At 42.1% G+C, this 17,494-nt stretch overlaps 2 non-coding genes across 2 annotated transcripts; one reads left to right on the forward strand and one right to left on the reverse strand.

The window, feature by feature from the left end:
* Positions 1–666: 666 nt before the first annotated feature.
* Positions 667–739, reverse strand: TRNAV-UAC (transfer RNA valine (anticodon UAC)). The gene has a single exon. It is a non-coding gene; the product is annotated as a tRNA-Val (tRNA).
* A 9,934-nt stretch (positions 740–10,673) lies between these two features.
* TRNAV-AAC (transfer RNA valine (anticodon AAC)) lies at positions 10,674–10,746 on the forward strand. The gene has a single exon. It is a non-coding gene; the product is annotated as a tRNA-Val (tRNA).
* The last annotated feature ends 6,748 nt before the right edge of the window (positions 10,747–17,494 follow it).

Below are 17,494 nucleotides of genomic sequence, written 5' to 3' on the forward strand. Positions count from 1 at the left end.
ATTAAATCAAAAAAAAAAAAAAAAAAGCCTAAATCCGTTACTGTCGAGTCAATTCCAACTCATAGGGACCATAGGACAGAGTTGAACTGCCCTACAGGGTTTCCAAGGAGTGGCTGGTGGATTCAAACTGCTGACCTTTTGGTTAGCAGCTGTAGCTCTTAACCACTATGCCACCAGTGCTCCTCATAGTCAATATGCACACACAAATGAAACCACAATGTCTATAGCAAGTAGGTGTAGGCAATAACCTGTGTTGCCAAGGATGTGGAGAAATAGACACTCTCGTACAGTGCTGGTGGGAATGGAAAATGACACAGCCACTTTAGAACACAGTTACACAGCTTTATAAAAGGTTAATTATAATTTTAATGTATTGTTACAGATTGAATTGTATTCTCCAAAAATATTGGTTGTAAATTCTAAACCCTATACCTGTGGATGAAATCCCATTTGGGAATAGGGTTTGTCTCTTAGGTCAAGGAGGCCAGATGAGTGTAGGGTGTGTCCTAAACCAACTAACACGTGAGATAAAAACAGCATATTAGACACAGAGAGAAGAGAGCACACTCTGGGAGAAGACAGATGCTACCAGAAAACAACAGAAGGAGGTGAATCTATAGGCAAGCACAGGAAGTAGAAGGATTCCAGTCTGCTGAAAGCTTAGGTTGGCTCCACTGGGGATTGAACCCAGGACCTTCTGCGTGTAAAGCAGATGTGCTAACCACTACACCATGGAACCACAGGAAATATACTGCCATGGACTGCCGGAAGAACTAACAAATCTGTCTTGGAAGAAGTACAGCCAGAATGCTCATTAGAACCAAGAATGGCAAGACTTTGTTTCACATACTTTGGACGTGTCATCAGGAGGGACCAGTCCTCGGAGAAGGATATTATGCTTGGTAAATTAGAGGGTCAGTGAAAAACAGAAAGACCTTTGACGGGATGGACTGACGCAGTGGCTGCTGCAATGACCTCAAGCATAACAACAATTGTGATGTTGGTGCAGGACCTGGCAGCATTTTGTTCTGTTGTAGGGTGTGCCATGAATCAGAACCAACTCCACAGCACCTAAAAAAAAAAAAAAAAAACAGAAAGCTGAAATAGAAGAGGAAGGACCTCCCCCTAGAGACACACCTAGAATTTGGCCTTCTAGACCCCTGAACTGTGAGATAGAAAAAAAACATTCTGTTCTTTAAGCCACACACTTGTAATATTTCAGTCACAGCAGTAATGGGAAAGTAAGACATCATTATGTCAGGAACCACTTCTGTTTTGCTACCTTTGTATTGGCAGTGACTGGCACACAATAATACATCAATACCCGTTGTCATCAAGCCCAGTCACTGCTCGACAGGGTTTCTATGGAGCAGCTGACATTTTAGTTTTGCAGCTGAGCTCTTAACCACTACACCACCAGTATTCCTAGTACATCAATGTCTCAGCTAAAAAAAAAAAAAAAAAAAACAGCTAAACATTGCAGGAAATCCTTCAGCTGTCTTGGGGAGGTGAGGTAGACAAAAAACTTTAGTGTGATGTGAAGCCCATGGAGATGTGGCTAGCCTAAAGATTAAATCTTTCCCTCAGGAGCGATTCTCTGCGGGGCCAAGCATGGTCCAATCTTCTCTCAGAATCAGTTCTTCACTGATTTGAAACCCCATTTAAGTAAACTTGTCTTTGGTCTGGGATAGTGTCATCACCCCAAAAGTACGAAGGACAAATATGTAAACTGTTGGATTTAAAAACCAGCAATATCTGGATGGAATTATGTTTTGATATTTATCTTGTCTGGAAATGCAGAAATAAATTGTTCATACTGGATTATTGTGAAATCCAAATCTTTCAGAAGGATGGTGGGGCATCCAAAGTTTTGTAATCAGTTCCTGTGCTAATCAGGCTTCTTTGCCCTCATTTACCCCTGAACTGAACTCAATCTGTTTAAGTTGTATTTCCAACACCCTGAAAACTTTGGCGCTTATCTCGTGCACCTTTAAGTCAAAGAATCTGTGAGTTCCCTATGCACGGAGTGCTAATTCAGGCCAGCCTCCCCACATGGTCCAGTCTGCATGTTCAGAAATGCTGGATGTCATGTGAGGAAGTTGTTACTTGATAAGTGCTAATGGGAAAGCTGATCCCAAACAGTGTGAAGGAAAAAAAAGTTAAAAACCTATCTTTGTGATAAAAGAAACTAACCTGGAAGTGAGGGCTCTCCTGGGGTAAAATCACCACAAAGGTATAATAAAGCAAGAAGAAAGTGTCTGCTCCACAAGTGTTCAAAGAGGCAAAAATGGGAAACAGACAAGCATAATGCCAGAGCCATGTCTGTCCAAGTACAAGGAGTGTTACAGAATCATCAGTATATAATAACATTACAAATGAGTCAAATCATTAAAGGTTTCACTTTTTCAGATTGGGTAAAAATGGCTGAGTACACGTGATTCTACATTTTCAATTGTCTTTCTTAGTAATCCTTCGTTCTGGTTTGAGTAATGACAGTCAGGAAGGTCTCAGGTAGTCCAACAAATCTTGCTGTTTACTAAATACTAATAGACAAGGATAACAGTGGAAAATATGTGGGTCTTTTGTGCTCTGTTTAAGAATTGTTTATGTGAAAGTTTCACTATAAGATGTTTTCTAGGTTTTCCTAACTATCGTTTTTATATCTCAGGGACCCAGATGATGTGTCCTTGTGAGTCCACCTCTAGATAGGTCACATTCTTCATACTCAAGGACAGAGAATAATGGCTCCAATTTTAACTTCTAGGTCAAGAGGACCCCATCCCCTTCACCTCTTCTGCCAACACATTCAACTATGATAACCATGGTTCAGTAAAAGGAACCCGAGGCATGAAATCCAGTTACATCTGTTTCAATATAAGTTATAATATATTGTTACAGGAAAGGGAAAATCAATAATCATCTAGATCGCATTTTCTTCATCTCCTAGGTTAGAAATTTAAGCCAGAATGCTCTTTAGAATGGAGGATGGTAAGACTTTGTCTTACAGGTTTTGAACACGTTACCAAGAGAGACCCTGAACGAGATGGATTGACAAAGTGGATACAACACAGGGCACAAATAGTGTAAGGATTGTGAAGATGGTGCAGGACCAGGCAGTGTTTCCTTCTGTTGTATGTGCAGGTGTTATTTGATGGCACCTAACAACAACAACACTCTGTGCCAGGGATTGTTTTATTTACAAAGGCTACAGTAGTAAACAAACACAAACAGAAGTATGCCCTCATAGACCTTACATTTCAGTGATAAAGAAACACAGTACACAAAATGATTTAGTAAATTACATTATTGTTGTTGTTAGGTGTCATCAAGTCAGTTCTGACACCTATGGGCCCTATATACAACGAAACGAAACACTGCTTGTTCCTGAGCCATCCTCACAATCTTTGTTGTACTTGAGCCGCTTGTTGCAGCCACTATGTGAATCCATCTTGTTGAGGGTCTTCCTCTCTTTCACTGACCCTCTGATTTACCAAGCATGACATCCCTCCTCAGGGACTGACTAATCCCTCCTGAAAACGTGTCCAAAGTATATGAGACATAGTCTCACCACCCTTGTTTCTAAGGAGCATTCTTGTTGTTCTTACAAGACAGATTTGTTCATTCTTTTGGAAGTTCATGGCTTATTCAACATTCTTCACCAACACCACAATTTAAAGGCAGCAATTCTTCTTTGGTCTTCCTTATTCATTGCCCAGCTTTCGAATACATACAAAGCAATAGAAAACACCATGACTTGGGTCAGGTGCAGCTTAGTCTTCAAGGTGACTACTTTACTTTTCAATACTTTAATGAGTTTTTTTGCAGCAGATTTGCCCAATGCAACATGTCTTTTGATTCCTTGACTGCTGCTTCCATGGGTGTTGATTGTGGACACAAGTAAAATGAAATCCTTGACGACTTCAATCTTTTCTCCATTTCTCATCATGTTGCTTATTGGTCTAGTTGTAAGGATTTTTGTTTTCATTATGTTCAGGTGTAATCCATGCTGTAGGCTGTAGTCTTTGATCTTCATCAGTAAGTGCTTTAAATCCACTTTACTTTCAGTAAGCAAGGCTATGTCATCTTTATAATGCAGGTTGTTAATGAGTCATCCTCCAACCTTAATGCCCTGTTCTTTTTCATATAATCCAGCTTCTCAGGTTATTTGCTCAGCATACAGATTAAACACGTATGGTGAAAGGATACAACTCTGATGCACACTTTTTCTGACTCGAAACCACTCATTATCCACTTGTTCCATTTAAATGACTGCCTCTTGATTTATGCACAGGTCCTCATGAGCACAAGTAAGTGTTCTGGAATTCCCGTTCTTCACAATGTTATCCATAATTTCTAATGATCCACACAGCCAAATGTCTATGCATAGTCAATAAAACACAGGTAAATATCTTCCTGGTATTCTCTGCTTCCAGCCAGGATCCATCTGACATCTGCAATGATATCCCTGGTTCCGTGTCCTCTTCTGAATCTGGCTTGAATTTCTGATCTTTTCCTGTTGATTTATTGCTGTAGCCACTTTTGAATGCTCTTCAGCAAAATTTTACTTGTGTATCACATTATTGATATTTTTCAACAATTTCTGTATTCGGTTGGATCACCTTTTTTTGGGAATAGGCATAAATATAGATCTCTTCCAATTCGTTGGCCAGGTAGTTGTCTTTCAGATTTTTTGACACAGATGAGTGAGCACTTCTAGTGCTCCATTCGTTTGTCGAAACATCTCTATTGGTAGTAGAGTCGACCTTAATGACGTGGATGGACTCAATCTTTCGGGGCCTTCATTTGCTGATGTGAAATGACTCAAAAATAAGAAGAAACAGCTGCAAACTTCCGTTAGTACTCGGAACTTGGAATGCAAGAAGTATGAATCTAGAAAATGAGAAATCATCAAAAATGAAATGTAACACACAAATATTGATATCCTAGGCATTAGTGAGCTGAAATGGACTGGTATTAGCCATGTTGAATTGAACAATCATATGGGACACTATGCCAGGAATGACAAATTGAAGAGAAATACTGTTGCATTCATTGTCAAAAAGAAAATTACAAGATCTATCCTGAAGTACAATGTTGTCAGTGATAGAAATCCATACTGAAGAAACTGAAGAAAATTAGAATAAATCCTCAAGAGCCAAAGTACGACCTTGACTATATCCTACTGAACTTAGAGACCATCACAAGAATAGATTTGATACATTAAAAACTAATGACCGAACACCAGACGAGTTGTGGAATGATAACAGGACACCATACATGAAGAAATCAAGAGGTCATTAAAAAGACAGGAAAGAAAGAAAAGACCAAAATGGATGTCAGAAGACACTTCCAAACTTGCTCTTGAACATCAAGTAGCTAAGGCAAAAGGAAGAAATGATGAAGTAAAAGAGCTGAACAGAATATTTCAAATATTCAATATTTGAATATTTCAAAGGGCAGTTTGAGAAGACAAAATAAAGTATTATAATGACGTACAAAAGCCTGGAGATAGAAGACCAAAAGGAAAGAATAAGCTCATTATTTCTCAAACTGAAAGAACCGAAGAAAAAATTCAAGCTTTAAGTTGCAATAGTGAAGGATTCCATGGGGAAAATAGTAAATGATGCAGGAAGCATCCAAAGAAGATGGAAGGAATACACAGAGTCAGTATACCAAAAAAAAAAAAAAAAAAAAATTCAACCACTTCAGGAGGTGGCATATTATCAGGAACCAATGGCACTGAAGGCATTGATGAAAAACAAGGTTCCAGGAATTGACAGAATTTGAAGTAAATTACATAGTTCATTGAAAGTAGAGAAGTGTTTTTCAGAAGAAGATGGCTTTTGATGGTTATGAGGGTGGGAAGGGAGGAAGAGGGGTATTCACTAACTAGATAGTAGAAAAGAATTATCTTAGGTGAAGAGAAAGACAACACACAAAACAGGGGAAATCAGCACAACTGAAACAAACCAAAAGCTAAGAAACTGCCTGAATACAACCTAACACTTCAAGGGACATTGTAGCAGGGACTGGGGTCTGGGGACCATGTTTTTAGGGGACATCTAGGTCAACTGGCATAGAAAAGTTTGTCAAGAAAACATTCTGCATCCCACATTGGTGAGTGACATCTGGTGTCTTAAGAGCTAGCCAGTGGCCATCTAAGATGCATGAATTGCTCCCAACCTGCCTTGAACAAAGGGCAACAAAGAAGACCAAAGAAACAAAGAAAATATGAGCTCAAGAGACAGAAAAGGCCACATAAACCACAGACTCCATCAGCCTGAGACCAGAAGAATTAGATGGTGCCCGGCTACCAAGGACCGCTCTGACAGGGAACACAACAGAGAGTCCCTGATGGAGCAGGACAAAAGTGGAGTGCAGAACTCAAATTCTTGTAAAAAGATCAGACTTAACAGTCTGGCTGAGACTGGAGGGACCCTGGAAGACATGGGCCCTGCACTCTCTGTTAGCCCCAAACTAAAACCATTCAAGAAGCAAACTCTTCAGACAAAGATTAGACTGGACTATAAGACAAAATAATACTCATGAAGAGTGTGCTTCTTAGTTCAGGTAGATACATGAGACTAAATGAGCAGTTCCTGTCTGGAGGCAAGATGTGAAGGCAGAAATGGATAGGAACTGGTTGAATGGACACAGGCAATCCGGGGTGGAAAGGAGAAGTGTGCTGTCACATTACTGGGAGACCAACCATACACATAACAATGTGTGTATAAATTTTTGTATGAGAAATTAACTTGAACTGTAATCTTTCATTTAAAGCATAATTTAAAAAAAAGTAGAGAAGTGTTTTAGAGAAAAAAATCACAGATGAAAATAAGGAGTTCAGGAGTAGTGGAAACCAGGAAGTTCAGGCTATCTTCACTAATAATGTGATATTTGAAGAAGTAGAGTTAGTTATATACTAAGCATTACAACCTAAGGGAAAAGTCAGTGCAAAGGCCCTGAGGCAGTAGGATGTCTGATGTATTTAAAGTGGAGCAAAAAGTCATTGTAACTGTAGCAGCATGAGCAAGGGGAAGAGCAAATTGAGTGGGGAACAGGGAGCTTATGCAGAGCCTTGTAGGTCATTACAAGGATTTTGACTTTTTTTTTCTTTCTGAGTACAGTAAGAAGCCAAGCTGAGAGTAAAACAAGGATTAATTGTTGGGTTTTAAATGTCCTGTAGAAAGTATCTTATTTAAGGAAATGGAGGCAAACTCAAGACATATTAAGAAGCTTATAATATTCTGGAACTCTGGCAGCACAGTGGCTAACAGCTCAGTGCTAACCAAAAGACCAGCACTTTGAATCCACCAGCTGCTCCTTGAAGACCCTATGGGGTCACTACGGTCAGAAACGACTCCATAACAGGTAATCATATTCCACATCAGAGAATATTATGTCATGGGTCAGGCTGTTAGGACTGAAAGTGCTGAGAAGTGGCCATATTCCAGATATATTTTGAAGATAATACAAAAAAGATGTTCTGAGTGATTAGATATGGGGAACACAGCAAAAACGGAGTCAATGAAGTCTCAAATTCTTTGTCATAAACAGCCAGAAGGAAGAATATGCAGTTAAATGAGATAGGAATCAACATGGTTAAAACATTTTCAGAGGATAGCTATGAATTCCACCTTGGGATATGTTAAGTTTAAGATGTTTATTGTAAGACTTCTAAAAGGAGATGTCCAGTAGGCTAAGAGATACATAATGGTACCCAAACAAAGACCAGGTAAAATATAAACCATGAGATGATGAGTTTAGGCAGGTAAATAGAATAAATATAGAAGAGAAGAGGCCTAAGGATTGAGCTCTGAGACTGTCCAATGTTTACCCAAAAGCCAAAGAGGTCTTTGGATCAAAATGGGCAACGTCGTGTTCCTCTTTAAAACAGTCACTTCTCTCCTACTCATCACATTCAGATGAAAATCTAACCTCCATAGTGTGGAGGACCCTGCTTGACCTCCCTGATCCTGCACCTGTTATTCTGCTTACTTTCTCTTCTCTGCCCACTCTGGTTCACACCTACAACTGAAGCTCCCCACACTCCACTTGCTCTCAATTCCATATTCACCTAGGCCAGAATCCCCCCTCCTTTCAACTGCTCTTCAACCACCTCACTTTTTTTTAAATCACCTAAACTATAAGTTAGCCACCAATTTCCCCAGCAAGTCCTGATCATTAGGTCTGGGTGTGTTGCCCCTTTTCTGTGCTCCTGTGAGAAAATCCTGTGATTTTTATCTGTAATTCTACTAAGCAATTTTATTGTAACTAAATTACTTTCGGAAAATTTGTCATAATGATTGGTTTAGGTGCCCCTTCCCTCTTTCTACTTTGCTGTTTCCCTAATGACGTCAGGTACTTCCACTGATCACCATGAGATTGGGCTGCTCAAAAATTTCTTTAAAATAAATATTCAACCAAAGTTTGACAAAGATTAACAAAAATATGTGCTAAATGGAATCGTTTATCCTGCTGATCTGATTTCAAAACAAAGAGGGTGAGGCTGGAGATTCTGCTAGTGAGAAAAGTGTTTTTCCCATATTTACCCGCAATATTGTTATCAGGTACCCGACCTTTCTCAGAGTCTTAGAAGGCTCTCTTTTGTCACGAGTTTCTAATACTTCAGGAAAAACACATTTTGGCTGCTGAGCATCTTTAACCGGACTCAGCCTTATCAAAATTTAATTTTAGAAAGTAGTAGACAACAGATTGTTTCCAACACCCCAGGTAAGAACAGTGACTTAAGACAGTTGAGATGGAATTAATAACAAAGAAGAGTCTTTGGGGAGGGGGACCTTAACTAGACTTTACTGAAAACGGAAAACCAGGCTAATCAAGGGTTATGTACAGGACTGTGGACTCGTAGCAAAACAAAAAACGAGGGAGGGTATCGCCAGGAGGGAAGGAGAGAGCGAGAGCAAGGAGAGGGGGTGCGGGCTCCCCCCCCACTTCGTTAAAAAAAACAACAGAAGAAAACACACACGCACACGTTCAACGTTTGTTCCCGAGTAGAAACATAAATAGGGAAGAATTAAACACTCTGTTTTTCTCATTTCCAAAGACAAAAACAAACAACTAAAGGAAAAGGGAACGCAAGGTTGCGGCTGCGCCCCGGCGGAATCCGGCCTTGCGGCGGTGTACAAAGGGGCTACTGGGGCGCACTGGCTTCTGCAACACCGGGCGGCCACTCGCGGGTTACAGAGGCAACTCGAGGGCTAGGGGTCAAGCGTTCGCCCCCCGGGAGCGAGCGATCCAGCCTGTCGAGTCCGAGGCGCCCTCTCCAAGTCCTGGGCACCCTGGGGAGATCTCGGGGACCGAGCCCTCTGCAAGTCGTGGGAGCCCCCTCCAAGTACCCTGAACCCACGGGAGCTCCTAAGGTCCGCGCCCTTTCCGGGTCCAGGGCGCCCACGCCCCCATTCCCGAGCTTGCCTCTTAGGGTGTGGGGCCGCACATGAGCCCCTCTGGTGGGCTCATTACCAAGGCACCGGGTGCTGGGAAAGCAGCTTGCAGCAGCTATTGACGTGAATGTGGGCCTTCTGCTTGAGCCCAGCCACCTGCTCGCTCAGCAAAGCTGGCCATGGACGCCAGCTCCGTGTTCTGACTATTAAGCGTCTTCACTTTCTCCTCCAGCAGCGAGATGCGCTCCAGCTTGCGCTTGCAGTACCTGGAGGCAGCGAAGGGATGGCGCAGCCGTTTGCGTTCTGCCTTGATGGGCACTTGCGTGTTCCTGTCGATGGGCGACTACTACCGGCTCTCGCCGAAGCTGGGCACCACCGGCACCCCCTGCAGCTCGTCTTTGGCCCCTGTGAGGCATGGCAGCCGCCCCAGCGCGCCCGGTATCGGCGGCGGAAGGGCACGAGCTCGGAGGCGGCGGCGAAGGCCACTGTGGGGGCGCCACCGGCTGCGGCCAAGGGGCCCATGTAGCTGCTGGAGTTTACACGTTCCAGAGCAGAAAATATGAATCTTATAGATCCCATTAAAAAAAAAAAAAAACCCAAACCCACTACCGCGGAGTCGATTTCGACTCCTAGCGACCCTATAGAACAGAACTGCCCCATAGAGTTTCCAAGGAGCAGAGCACCTGGCGGATTTGAACTGCTGACCTTTTGGTTAGCAGCCGTAGCACTTAACCACTATGCCGCCAGGGTTTCCTCTTATAGAACAGAGGAGTTCATATGACGTCTGATACATTCACTTGCCACAGATTCCACTTCCATAAGGTTCCCACCACGCACACGACCTTCTCTTGACAGACAACTGGGCACAGGCCTACAACCACACTCTCTGCCCTTCGGTGCCTTCCGCTAGTGCCAGGGCACAAAGTGGAGAAGGCATGCTGACCTCGGCCCGTTTGTCCCAGTCCCTAAAGGATCAAGTCCAGTCATCGGGAATTAAAGATCACAGCGTCTTACACCGGCAGAGAAACGAGCCTAGTGTTTCTCAAAACATTTCTTGAAACTTGACCTAGATGTCCCTACCTGGTGTTTGTGAAGGAATTGGGACCCTGTGAGTAGCATTTCTTGGCTATGATTCATTTTCTGATACTGTTCTAAGAATCGGAAAGTGTAAGGGGGAAAAAAAAGCTCCTCAACCATGAAAATGTCCTGAAGAAAAGCAGAAATTTCAGATTAATCAACTTTGAAACCGAATATTGCCTTCACGTGCAAGTTTCCGTGGTGTAGTGGTTATCACGTTCACCTAACACGCGAAAGGTCCCGGGTTCGAAACCGGGCGGAAACAAATTTCTCATTCTTTTTGTGAATTCTGAATTTACCTCCAGAAACTCTTCATCTGAACTTGCTTCAACCAAGCCCCTAATCTTTACCCTCCATTTGTAGCGCCAGAATTTAAATTAAAAGTATAATGTAGTTGACTTGCCTCCTAGCCCGCCCCCAGATGCTTGTCAGGTACTTCATTTTCCATTGGGTTAGAAAGTTTCTGCAGCCGCTAGAAAGGCGAGGTCTCCATTCTCTTCCGGCACAGGATTCAGAGTGAAGAGTCCTGAGACAATAGTGTGGCTGCTGTACGCAAAACAAACAAACAAAAAACCCTATCGTCCAGTCAATTGCGACTCACAGTGATGCTATAAGACAGCATAACTGCACCATTGATTTTCCCAGAGCGGCTCGGGGACTCATACTGCTGTCCTTCTGCATAACATCTCAGCTGTTAACCACATCGCCACCAAGGCTCGGGATATGGAAGAAACCAAAAAACAAACTGGTTGCCGGTCCAGTGGATTCCAACCCATAGCGACCCTAGAGTACAGGGAAAAGTGTCCCATAGACATCCAAGAAGCTGCTGGTGGATTTGAACTGCTGCCCTTGTGATTAGGAGCCACACCTCTTAACTACACTACCAAATAATAATAATAAAAAAAAAAACCTATTGCCCTAGAGTCAATTCTAACTCATAGCAACCTTACAGCAGAGTAGAGATGCCCCATACGGTTTCCAAGGAGCACCTGGTGGATTCCAACTGGTGACCTTTTGGTTAGCAGCCATAGCATTTAACTACACTCCCAGGGCTTCCAAAAATGAAACAGCTGATCTTAAAAGATATACAGGTGCAGGGGCAGAAGTAGTGAGGCTAAAGCAGAGTGCATGTACTAGAATCGATTTTTACATACAAGTTTGGTAACGGGTTACAGTTAATGGTGGAAACCATTATGTGTGAGGATTTGTTAAAATCATTATGAAAAGTTCCAGAAAGGAATAACAGTACAAGTGGAAACTCATTGTTTCTTTGTTTCCCTACCTAGCGTTAGAATATTCCATGAAGGGTTCTCTACCTTAACTAACAAAGAACTATGCCACAGGGAAGTTACGCTGTCACAATGGTGCATATTGCAATTTCTTTTTGACTGAACTGAGAACCCATTCTAAGTCACCAAGCCAAGAACAGATGTTGCCAGTTTGTTCCCAAGGAAACCTTGGCTTCGTAACTTAATGGAATTTAGCCAAAAAGAAACCTTACATCAATCATGTTTTCCCATGTTATCTTTCTCACCTTTGACAATAATGTCATTTTTCTTAATTCACTTCCTTCCATAATAGTACATTGGAGACTCCCTGATGGTGATTCAGTGGATTCAGCTAGTCTATTGTGCCCATTGCACACTGGCAAATCCCTCATTGCAATAATCATCTTTGTCTGTGCTGAATAAAACTCTCATTTGAATAAATTTGATTCTGGGGTCATTTTCCCCTATGGCAGACAAGATGATGGCTGTCAGTGTAGGGAGAAGTAGTCAGAGTCTGGATATATTTTGAAGAGAAAAGAGAAATTTCTGACCAACCGGATGTGAGGTATGAGAGAAAGAGGGAATTAAATGATGACTTCAAGGTTTTTTGCCTGAAAGAGTGAAAGAATTGAGTTGCAATTAACTGAAATGGGAGTTCAGTTTTATACATGCTAATTTTTAAGATGCTTAGTATAGATCATTCAAGTGGTAATGCCAAGGAATCAGTTGTGTATACAAGACGTGAGGTTAATGGAGTGGTCTAGACTGCAGATACAAATTTGTGAGTTGTACACATATAAAGCAAACCCATTTTTCATCAAGTAGTTAAGGGCTTGGCTACTAGTCAAAAAGTCACCAGTTCAAACCCACCAGCCATTCCACAGGAGAAAGATCTGGCAGTATGCTTCCATAAAGATCATAGCCTTCGAAACCCTGTGGGGCAACCCTGCTCTCTGTCCTATAAGGTTGCTATGAGATGATGTACGCATGCAAATGATTTAAATCATGAGAATGGGTGAGATTATCAGAGAGTGAGTGTATATAGAGAAGAGATTCAAGGACCAATCTGTGGGACATTCTACTATAGAATGGGTGAGGAGAGGCAAAACAAACACAGGATATTGAGAAAGATGAGAAAGTGAGATAGAAAGACAGGACAGCAGTGTCTCGGAAGTAAAAAATAAAAAGTTTTAAGACAGCAAGTGTGTTTATGGACACTGAGAAGTTGTCTTAATTTCTTAGTGCTGCTGTAACAGAAATACCACAAGTAGTTTTGTTTAAGGAACAGAAATCTATTTTCTCACAGTTTAGGAGTCGGAATTCAGGGCCAGCTCAAAGGGAATGCTCTTTCTCTGTTGGCCCTGGGGGAAAATCTTTGTCTCAGTTTCTATAGCCCCAGGGTTCCTGGGTTCCTTGGTAATCCTCACATGGACTTCTGTCTTCTTCCCTGTTTGTTCTCCCTTATCTCAGCGCCAGTCTGTTATTTTTGTATCTCAAAAGTAACTAAAGAAATATCCTACACTGTTATGGCCTCTTTCACATAACAAAGAAAACTGCTTCCAAAATGGGATTAAATCTCCAGGTATAAGGGTTTGGATTCCAACACATATTTTGGCAGGACCTAATGGAATCCATAACAAAAGTTAAGAAGGATAAGGTCTTGAAAGAGTGAGAAGTCATTGGTAATCCTGACAAGAACTTTCCACGAACTGATTGAGTCAAAAAAGCAGAAGGTAGGGGATTTAAAAACAGCAGGAGAGAAACCTGAGACAATAAATCTGCATAACTCTTTAGAGGGGATTTTTTATAAGACCATCTGAGAAACAGGATAGTAGCTAGAGGGATATGTTGGGTCAAAAGAAACCATTTTAAGATAGAAGGTGAATAGCATATTTGAATATTCATGAGAATAACTCGATAGAACCAAATTGAGAGGTTTTACACATTCACTCTAACTTTGGCACCGGTCTAGATAATGGTAAGGGGGGCGGGGGGAGGGGAATCTCCCTTCATGGGCAAAAATTATACTGAAAGCCAACTGGTAGTTAAAATTTAAAAAAGCAAAATATCTATTTTGTCTAACTGTGATTATTTTAGCAACTAAATATCAATTTCCACAGCACTTAAGGGCAGTGCAAGGGGTAAGCAGACAGTCAGGTAGAGGACATAATCAGATAGAGAAAGTGATTGACGGCCACACGGAGACACAGTGTGCTGGACCCTGAAAAAGGGACAAGGAGAAAGATGCTCAAATGGACAGCCACCATCAGACGCACACCCCATCCCCAAGACTATCCCCACTCCCAGTCTGGTTTTCTTAACTAAAATTTTTATCTTAAGGGTTTATGTCACTCTTTCCAAAAAAACTGTTTTGCCTTCTTTTCTCCCACCCCCGTTAGAGGGGGAGCAAGGCGGGTATAAGTGTGACTAGTGAGGATTAAGGAAATTAAGTCAACAGTTGATCCAGATTTAATGTCACAGAGGCTATTTTCAAAGCTCAGCTGAGTGCAAAGGAAGGACAGCAAAATCTTTTTGATGGGAAAGCAACTTCTTCCTTGGCCCTTAGGGGGATCGAACCGGCAAACTCATCGTTACTAACAACACTCTAGCTAGCTGAGCTAAGCCACCACCTGTGCGATGTTTCCTTCACATTCAGAATGCACAAAGATTGCTCCTTCCCTCTTCACTCATCCGAAGGATACTCTTTTACATAATCTAAACTACGACTAAATGACACCATATTTTCAAACTTCTCTTTATGTTTTCTATTTCCCCTTTCCGCACTTCCGCAAGGAGAAAAAGAAACACAAAAACTCTACCTCCAGCAGGAATGAATTCGCTTCTTCTATGGAACATTATTCTTGAACCTTGGAGATTCAGTCGACACTCTTAATTCCCTAATTAGAGCTTTGATTTGCCTACTACCCGTCTTGAAGCCTGTTTTCTACTCATGACGCTATTACTAGAAGGTTTGGGAAGAGAATATAAACTCAAACTTGTTTTTGCCTTCTTGCTAATGCTGCTGATTTAAAAACCAAATTAGCAAATGGACTTGAAAAGGAGAGGTTGAATTTAGAGGGTAAAAATAGGAATTCAAGTCTGTCGGTCTTTGTTAGTATTGTCAAATGAGATCTGAAGGTTAGAGCACACCTGTATTTTGAGGTTGTGTATATGTTTAGCAAGAGATTATAGTCAAACAGCTTGCTAATTAGACGTTCTGGAGCTCGAGGATTTCGTCCGGACAGAAACATTCACTAGAGACGCTCCCCACCCCCCACCACCAAAGGATTTGGTCGATTTGTTCCCAGCTCAGAGCTTAAGGATTTCTTTCCAGATGGGAAGCAACCCCCTAGGCGGATCTGCCCTGCGGGCTCCTGTATCCTGGGGTGATGCCACTTCTCTGTGCTTCTTGAAAACGTCCTGAGGTGTGAATCTCTGTTGGTCCATTTTGCGATTTTATTGTCATTAACTGCTTACAAGGACTGTATTATCTCGTTCTTCACTCTTCTGGTATCTCTGGTGCCCGCACAGCAGGGTGGTTGGCTCAATAAATTAAGTTCACAATTGGGAAAAAGCGTACAGTAAATCATGTTTGCAATGATCAGATCCTAGAAAAATAAAAAAAGGCTCTAGATTTTGCTAAAACGAAAATATATTCCTTTAATCTTTAACTGCAATTTTCTAACAGTGGAGTTGAAAAAGCTCAGATTATTTTGAACCTGTCAAGCTGCCCTCTCTTTCCCAGGTACCCCCAGAACAAAAAGGGACTCTGCGGTGGAGAAGCACAGACACCACCATAGTCTGTAGACTTATCTGGGGGCAAATGCCATCTCTAAACTCAGCACAAAGTGTGTGGGTCAGCCATGCCAAGTGATGCTTAAGGCAGAGCCTGGAAAAAGGCAGCTCACTACTAGCTAAGAAGAAAACAAAAGGTCTGTTAGGGGAAAACTGATTCCAAAATGGGATTAAATCTCCAGGTATAGGGGTTTGGATTCCAACACATATTGAAAAGGAAGGGGAGAAGAAAGAAAAGAAAAGTATATCAGTGTTTACATTCTCCTCCAGTAAATCAAATAAATGGAACAAGGAAAGTGCACGCATACTTCAAAGAATTAGGTGTATGTGAGGCAAAATATGAGGTTGTTTGATGCCCCATGGCTGGACAGTATAGAGCCCAGTTTTGCAAACCACCTAAATCCCATGTATCTAGCCCTGTAGCTTGTCATTCCGGGGTCATATCCCTGCAGCTGCCCAGCCCCAGGTGCTGACCTACAGGCCTCTAGAGTTCAGTCCTAAGAACCTTGTACACTGGCTCCTAAAGGATCATTTTCTTTCACTAGAAAGTATATACACAAGAGAAATTGTCATGGGACAGTATTGAGGCCTTTCTTGAAATCAAATCCTCCCTTCCCCCATGCCAGCCTGCTTGTCTTTACAAAGGAACTGGGTACTTGAGTGAAGGCTTTGACTATTATGAGTAATGGAGTTTGGTTAATTTTAATACACAAATAGTATGAGTGAAAAAATCGCACCACCTCTGTGACAATTTCCTGAAGGAAAAGGCTTTGAGATTATCCAGCCTGGGACATCTGGAAAAACTCTAGATTATCCTGTGCAGGGCAGTTGCGACTGAGGGCAAGTTTCCTTGTAAATGCGGTTATCAGGTTTGCCCAATGTAGGAAAGGTCTTGCTTTGCAACCAGGGGGGAAATGTCTGTTTTTTGAATGTTAGAACTGAACTCATTTTGTATCAGAGATCCTCCCTTCTAACCCCACCAATAAAAACCAAAACAAATCCGTTGTGGTCCAGGCGATTCTGACTCATAGTGACTGTATAGGGCAGAGTAGAACCGCTCCAGAGAGTTTCTAAGTAGCGCCTGGCAGATTTGATTAGCAGCCTTAGCATTTAGCCACTTTGCCACCAGGGATTCCACCCAGCATCTGAGTGTATGTATTTTGATCAACGTACAAAAAACCTCATGCCCTCTCTGAAGTCCTGGGCTTGAAAGCAGGGCAGTGTGTCCCTAGAGACATTGACACCCAGGTGATCGCTCCACTCCCAGGGCATGCCAGCCCCTCCATTCCCCCAATTGTCTTTGATTCCCTGGACTCCAAGTGGGTGGAGGTGGGTGTCAGCAGAATGAGGTGCCTGCCCCAGAAATCCCAGGCTGCAGGGGCAGGTGGATCAGGCTCCATTCAGAATCCAGAGAGAGGGATTTACTGCTTCATGCCAAGTGAAGGTTTCAAATTCTAGAAGGAAAGAGCTCCTCTGAAGTGGAACACTAGGGCCTCAAGGTCAAGACCAATGTCATTAGGAGCCTCCATCGGTTTTTTTCTTCTTCTCAAATGTCTTGTTCTTTGCTGTAATTAACATAGTGTTATTAATATTGTGAGAAGGATGTCTGCTGCATTATATACCAGAATGATGTCCGGTGTACATAAAGTAGAGCAGAAAGTCAATAGTAACTGCACCAGAGTGCAATGGGGAGAGTAGTAGGAGAAAGGGCCAGAGAGGAAATTGAGTGGGGAGCAGGGAGATTACGTAACGCCTTGCAGGTCATTATAAGAATTTTCACTTTTCCTTTCTTTTTTATTTTATGTTTTTGAGTGCAGTAAGGAGCCATTGCTGGATTGTAAGCAGTGGGTACAATAAGGAGTTCTTTTCGGGTTTTAAAAAGGATCCCCCTAAACGTTCTGTAGAAATCATCTTTTTAAAGCAAATGGAGGCAACCTCAAGACATACTGA

The sequence above is a fragment of the Elephas maximus genome, chromosome 1, assembly GCF_024166365.1.
Source record: "Elephas maximus indicus isolate mEleMax1 chromosome 1, mEleMax1 primary haplotype, whole genome shotgun sequence".
Lineage (NCBI taxonomy): Eukaryota > Metazoa > Chordata > Mammalia > Proboscidea > Elephantidae > Elephas > Elephas maximus.